Raw genomic sequence first — 6,016 nt, 5'->3', positions numbered from 1 at the left:
GTTTGGGACATGGTCTGAGAACCCATTACCCTGATCTACTAGCTCACACTCTAGGTCATAAAAAATCAGGGAAAATTCTTTTGGGGCGTTTTTCTTAAAGGGTTGTATGAAACAATAGTGAGGGGTTTGGACTTGTTTATAGCATATGTCGCACAAAGTGGTGAAACAACAATGTGGATCATACGTGTTATAAACTGTATCGCAATCCCTACACAATCTAACTTCATTGCAAGTTCCGTTATCAGTATGAAAACCGAGGCAGGTCTCACCGAGAAATCTGCGATTGCAATGCAGACAATCAATCATTCTGGGGGTGTTGGGACATGGAGGGCTGTTCCTACAATATTTGCACATTTCCGGACAAACATGACTATTGTTATATAAATGCCCGCAAAAATTACATTGGTGTCTATAGTTGAAGAATCCTTTTAAATTTTTTATGTAGATAAAATGTTCTTCAGCCTCGGAATAGAAGAGATTGATGATTTTGTCTGAATTTTCCTCCGTTTTTTTAGTTGACAAAATTAGACTTTTGAAGTCATTTAATTTATTATAAACATTGACTCTGTACTGATAACCTTTTTTTTTTGTACAAATTTATGAATCAGTTCCAGATTGTATTTTCCATCATTCGATATTCCTATTCCGAGGCTGCGAACAAATTTATTTGAATCTTCAACGCGAGCAGTCTCATAATTTTGAAAACGATATATTTTCCTACCGGCCTCAGCATTATCAATTAAAAAGGACTCACCCACCATGAGCGCTAGCGGAAGGCAATTCTCGCGGCAATTGATGTTAACCGTGCTCTTAGTCTTGTAGCGCCGAATATCGTTGACAGTCATCCCTTCAGGGTTGTAGTTCCGCCCTCTGCCCTCTGTGGGTTGGAGCGAAAATGCTCTCACCTGCAAGACTTCTGCGGTGTGGAACATCTCCGTGCTTTGGTGAAACTATAAGGGGTAATAAAAAAATGATAAGTAAAACATTCTAATAGAAGAGATAAATTTCTTTCGATATGTACCTTTTCCATAATCTCCAGGATTATATCTGAGGTGAGAGCATTTATTGGCCTTCTGGCAATGAATATTCTATTATCTGTTGGCTCTTCTGCTACAAATATCTATAAAATTAAATGAAAGAAAATTAGTAAATCTATTTGAAACTCATTTGAAGAAAACTAAAGATTTAAACCATTATATCATTTACCTTGAGAATTACAAGGTCAGAACCCGACCTGGATTCCTTTCTGATTTCCTGGATCATGGCGTCAAACCCCCTCTGAATCCAATCTCCAGCCGTGCTATTTGCTGGTCGTCTCAGGCTGAAGTTAAGTGTCAATTGTGTCAATTTGAAGAAATCATTGTATTTTTTTGACTTTTCATAGATTTGTAGTATGGTATCTTCTTCTTCTTCACCACTAGACACATTTTCAGAAATGTTAGCCTGTCCACGGCCATCCTGCACAACTTCTTCATGATGCGTGCTAGAGGGAGTGATAGAGTTTTCCACTTCAATCTCGTTATCATCACTATCACATAAGTCAATAACATCCGGAGAAGCAGCAGCAGAAGAAGCAGCAGCAGAAGCAGCAGTAGAAGTGATAGAAGAATCAACAGTAGAAGGGGTAGAAGAAGCAACAGCAGAAGTAGCAGAAGAAGATGATGTTGCTGATGATGATGAGGGTCCAGATTCTTCAATTCTTCTCCTTTTCATTATCGGCTCACTGTTAACATCACCTTTCCCATCGGATAAAATGTTGAAAATGCTATCTGCCTGAGAAGAATGGCCATTGTGGACGAGCACACTCCTAAGAAGAGTTTTCTTTTCACTATCACTCAACACAACACCATTCTTCACCATGTCTTCAATTTTCGCAATAATTCCACTAAGGAGAACCTCGCTACCATCTTCATTCAGAAGATCAAGAAGCTCAGCGAGAGTTCTTCCTTCAATCACATAACTCACTATCTCCTGTACCGACTTTGTTTTAAAAAGAAGGGCGGCAAGATTAGAAAAATTTCCACTCATTTTTCGGGGGGTTGTTACGTTCGCGCACGATTAACCGGTCTTTAGATTGAAAAAGACACTTTAAAAGTGAAGCCAAATGATTTTTTCCTCCTATTTATAATTACTAATTTGGTCACCAAATAAAAATCCATGACCTAACAAATCTGCAGAATGGCAATTTTCAATTTTCCCATACAGCATAGCAAGGCAAAGAGTGTATGATGTACAAACATTGCACTTGGCGACAGAAAGAAGAGGAAAGAGACGGTCAAATTTCATTCGCGTGTGCCATGCAGTGTCTCAATCTTTATGCATTTCTTTTCTGCTGATTCTACTTCCCTTTTATGAAATTTGTATAATTGCATTTTCTGGTGAGAAAAATCAATCGGTGAGGAAAAATCTTTTTGCATTATTTGCCTTTATGATGAAATTGTCAACATCACTATTATAGACTTTAGTATTTTTCCAGTGAAGTTCAATGAAACTTTTCCAAGTGAATTTTCGTGGGAAAAAAGTATTATGCTTAATGTGAAGAGTCACCGAGGTTTCTTGCAAAGTGTGGCTGTGCTATAATTCATTATCCCGTCTGATCGCCAAGCAATCAACAACAACAGCCAGACTACAATTATTAAATATAGCCAAACTTCATTGAGAAAAATGGTACGTATTAACAAGTTCTTTCATTATCTTTGTGATTAAAAGCTCTTTTTTATGTGCAAGGTTTCTTATCATTTCGACCTTTCTTTCTTTCTTTTACAGGATCTTAAATCAGCGTTCGCCAGAGCCAACAGCGTAACTCCCACAAAATCCGCAACCACCCTCGAAATAGGGAAGTATTTTGTGATTGAGAGGATGGAGAAGAGGACGACACGTTATGGGGACCAAGTCCTCGTAACCTTTACTAGTGGGCAGAAAGTGTGGCTGCCCAACTCTTTTTCGAGGGAGCTACGGGAGGAGGTTATTTCTACCATACGCCCCGGAGAATGGGAGCTCTGTTTCCAGGGGATGAAGTTAGTGGGAAACAGATATACCAAAGCCCGCTTCGATGTAAGGTCTGTGGTCACGGACTGGGACAACGATGGAGAGATGACACAGCTGAGCGGGCTGGACGAACTGGGGGATGATATTCATCATTATAATGATATGATCAGAGAAGAACAGGAACAAGAGAAAAATAAAAACAAAAATCATTAATAATAATTCTCTGAGAAAAGATTGATAAGGGAAAATAAATTTTTTGTGCAAATTACAATTTTCTTTTAAATTCCCACACCGTTGTCTCTCTCTCCTTTGCTGCATCATGGTTTCCTTGGTCTGTCTAATATCGGCGTTGCACTTTACATATCAGTCATTTCACTGCGTTTCATTGACAATGGAAGATATCTTGATAAGAGTCTTCTGAAACTTCTGATCGTAATTTTGTAGATCTGGGAGAGATTTAATATGAATTATGGAAATCTTGATGACATCTCTTAAACATTCTACACACATACACACTAGGAGAAATTTGCCTAATGTTTTTAAAGAAATTTTCCGTTATCATTGCCATCAGAAACGTATATTTTTTTAAATGCAATTCTTTTTTTTACGAAAATTGTTTGTAGTGTGTAGACGCTATTGTAGAGATATCTGAGATAATAAACATTAGTGATATGGTTCTTATATAATCATATCACTAACTTTCACTAATATCTCTCTCATATCATTGGAGAAAATTCTATATATAGACTGTGAATCTAAATTTCTCAACATTATATGCTATTCTGGCTTATCGAAATGATTAAATTCAAAGTCCCTTTCTCAATAATTTTGGCGGGACCTTCGGGATGTGGAAAGTCTACATTTTCCACAGACATTCTCAAGAATTTAAAAGAAATAACAGCAACTAATTTTGAGACGATACTTTGGTGTTTTTCTGAGCACGGTAGTGTAGGAGATCTACCAAAAATTTCTAACCTGAAAATATGCCAAGGTATTCCTGATAAAATCGGAGCAAATGATAAATCTCCGAAATTAATTGTAATCGATGATTTGATGACAGATAAAAGATACGAATCACGCATTTGTGATCTTTTTATAAAAGAATCACATCACAAGAACATATCAATTATTTTCATTTGTCAAAATATTTTTTATCAATCGCGATTTTCGCGCACAATATCATTGAATGCGAAATACATTGTGATATTTAAAAACGTGCGCGATAAATCTCAATTTTTTCCTTTGGCACGGCAACTGCATCCCGAAAATCCAAATCATCTTCTGAGTGTATATAAGGAATGCACTAACCAACCTTTCGGCTATCTCATGATAGATTTAAATCAGGAAACACCTGATATATTCAGATACCGTACAAATATTTTCAACAAGGACTTTTGCGAGTGTTTTAGCACTGAAGAGGATTTAAATAGTCATGAGGCGTACAAAGACTGTAAAGAAGAAGAAGAGGTACTTTAAAAACCCTTTTCAGAAATTGAGGGAAAACAAATATATTTTATACACGCTTAAAGATGCTCCAAAAGAGATGAGAAAGGCCATTATTAAACATTGCTCTCCATCGACAATTAAAGTAATACAGGAAATCATCCACAATACCTTAAATGGGAATTTAAGAGTTCCTTCAAAGACTTTTGGCGTGTTGAAAAGATATAAAAATGAGATGCGGAAGATTGCTTGTACAAAAACCTCTCAGTGCTCCAAGAGGAAAATACTAATACAGAAAGGGGAAGGTTTTTTGCCAATTTTAATCTCTACATTGTTATCAGGTGTTATTGGTAAACTGATATCGCCATCATGAATAAGAGCAAAAAGCCATTGGAGAGATACATTATTATTACCCCTGAATTATTCAAGGAGTTAAAGCCCTTTATTAATTTTGAAAGGAGTCTTACATCTCTGGATCGAGAGATTTATAAAATTTTATCCAACAAAAAGATTAATAATATAGATAAATGGTATAGATATCGGCAGGCGCTAATAAAACAAACTGATTTGAGGCGAAAGAAACCAACATTTCCCATGAGAAAGAGTGAAAAGGAAAAAGAAAGATTGAAGATGCCTACTTACTCAGTGGGTACGCAGACACGGTATTTAGGGTCTTCAAATTTGAACAAGACTAATGTAACTTCAACGGGGGATGAAATGTTTATCGATGACGAAATTCAAGACATTGCACCAGAGGGAATGATTCCTGAGAATGATGAATCTAAAATCAATTTTGATAATGATATTTCCATGGCTGGAGAGGAAGAGTATTTTGGATCAACAGATCTTGTGGCCGAAGATATCTTTGAAGAATTACCAAGGGATGTTCAACAGGAACTGTTAAAGAAAATTTCCAAATACGATCCTGATCCATCTCGCAGATCTGCAGTCCCAAATTCATTTACAATTACTGGGCTTGATGGAGTTGTTTATGATATTCCTACTACGAATTTAACTGAGGATAAGACACCATCTCCCAAACCAATTGCTGTGCCAAAATCCAGAAAGAAGAAAACCCCAACAAAATTATCCCCAAAACGCACCCGTGGCTATATAAAGAAAAATGCAAGAGATGCATCAGGGCAAACTCAGATTGATTTCCCATCAAGAAAGAAGATACAATGGTCACCACTTCAGTAGATAATGAATATCTAAATCTCAATAGCAATAATCTATATGCTAGATCAGAAAATTTGTTAAAAAAATTGAAGCATGATAATTTCACTAGACGTGAAATACAAAATTATCTGCAAGAGCAAGATGTATATTCATTGCACTATCCAATAAATAAGAATTTTCCAAAAAATAAATATTTTGTTTCAAACATTAATGAGCTATGGGAAATTGATTTGGTGGACATGAAACTGTACAAAAAATTTAACGACAATTACACCTTCATCTTAACAGTGATTGATGTGTTTTCTAAATTTGCATATGCACGCATATTAAAGAGTAAATCTGCTGAAGAGGTTACAAAAGCTTTTTCTCATATAGTTGAAAAGAGTGGAAACATCCCCGAGAAAGT

The sequence above is a fragment of the Phlebotomus papatasi genome, unplaced genomic scaffold (assembly GCF_024763615.1).
Source record: "Phlebotomus papatasi isolate M1 unplaced genomic scaffold, Ppap_2.1 HiC_scaffold_37, whole genome shotgun sequence".
Taxonomy (NCBI): Eukaryota; Metazoa; Arthropoda; class Insecta; order Diptera; family Psychodidae; genus Phlebotomus; species Phlebotomus papatasi.
This window is presented reverse-complemented; position numbering follows the sequence as displayed.